Genomic DNA, 1,897 nt, shown 5'->3' on the forward strand with positions numbered 1-1,897 from the left:
CGCACACAAAGGACAAATTACCACATGAACGATGCGATAATATACCCTAGCACGCATGACACAACACAACATGAGATCGCCCCATATTGCCTTAAAACGTGTTTCCATCAAGCAAAACACGACTTGTGAAGCGTCCACCCCACGAATGAGGGCGGCAACTATTCCCAATTGCCTCACAAAGGAGAGCAAAGTGGGAATATCATACATGATACATATTCATGATGAATTTTTTAAATGGAAATAAAAAGAGGCTTATTAACTAGGCGAGACGATTAAGATCTGTACTATACACACAAAGCATGGGATATATCGTCACACGAATAACGTGACAATATACCCACCCTCCGGAATAAAGCGCATCAGGAAATCACCCCAAGTTAATTCAGACATGCCTTAACCAAACAAAACACGTCTTGTGAAGTGTCCACCTCATGAAGGAGGGTGGCGGCTCTTCCTAATTGCCTCACCAAGGAGAACAAAGCGGGTACAGTATATAATGTCAATTCATAAACAAGAAGAAGGGCAACGAAGTTATACCTGTGCAACTAAACGGCGTTGGCTCGTGCGACTGAGTCGCCGAACGGCCTCAAGCTACGTGGGATCTCTTAGGTGACATATCTGCAAAGAGAGTTAACAATTCAATTACGTTAGAAGTTGAGAACTATCAGTCCAATACAAAAGATCATGCAAAAAATCAAGCCAAATATCTCAGAATTCCGGTTCAAGACATGCACGTGGCCAAACAAGAAAACTTGACGTGCTTACAAATCCGATTCTCGTGCACAGCTAAAATCCTAAGGATCATAAGCCTAAGTTCGGCTAAATCCGTGCATACAAAGGTTTGACCATGATTACAAGTCTCAAAGGGTTTCCGTTATATCCCTCACACAATTAAGTTAAGAGCTTCAATTCATGTTTGGAAATAAAACCAAAGGGTGGATATAAGCTCAATTCTTACATGAGCGTTAAGCTAAGGGGTAGGCTCTGATATCCAAAAAACAATCAAGAAAATAATATCGGCTACTTTAAAAGTTTACAAAATCTGCTAAAAAAATTAGAAGCATGGGTATCAATTCAAATTTCAAGCTATACATATGAACATGGACAAGAACTAAAGGTTTTGGCCATGCACAGGTTCGAGAATAACAGTCCCAACAAATTCAAGTCATCAACATCAGGCAAAGAGGGCTGGGTTCTCATGCAAAACCACATTAGAGCTTCGATGTTTCCCTCGAACCAAGAACTTGATTCAGTTCTTATCCATTATCAAAATTCTAGAACGGGGGTATACACAAACAAGCATCCTGAAGGTTTGATTTTAACAAAAAGCCCGAAATTAAGCTTCAAGGAGGGTTCAGTTCTTGCTCAAGGTTGAAACGAAAATAATCCCCAAAGCAAAAGAAAGAAAATTATCAAGACTCATGAAATCAAATTGGAATTTTGATTTTCCCCAAGATTTGAAGATCTAACCAAAATTGAAGTTTAACCATCAAATCAAACCTCAGAAGTTTAACCAAAATTGAAGCCATAAAGGAGGAGCCTCACCTGAAATCAAAGGGGAGATGAACGTAGTCACGAAGAACCCAATGAAGAGTTAGAACCCGTGATCGGCGGGAGCTTGAACTGAGGAGCTCAAATCTGAGACAAAGAATGACCAAAACCCTAGCTCTTGAGAGGTGAAGCTTGGTCGAATTTTGAAGAGTTAAAGGGGAAGAATATGAGGAGATTTAGAATCCTAGTAGAGGAGGAGTACGGGTTTTGAAGAGTTTTTTTAGAAGAATCAACTTGAGGAAGAAGAAGAAGTGAGAGGAGACCGGTTTTGGAACTCTTAAACCCCCAAAACCAAACCCCTAAAACCGAACCCTGAACCGCCTTGAACCAAACCGGACCAAGCAAA

The sequence above is a fragment of the Asparagus officinalis genome, chromosome 7, assembly GCF_001876935.1.
Source record: "Asparagus officinalis chromosome 7, Aspof.V1, whole genome shotgun sequence".
NCBI lineage: Eukaryota > Viridiplantae > Streptophyta > Magnoliopsida > Asparagales > Asparagaceae > Asparagus > Asparagus officinalis.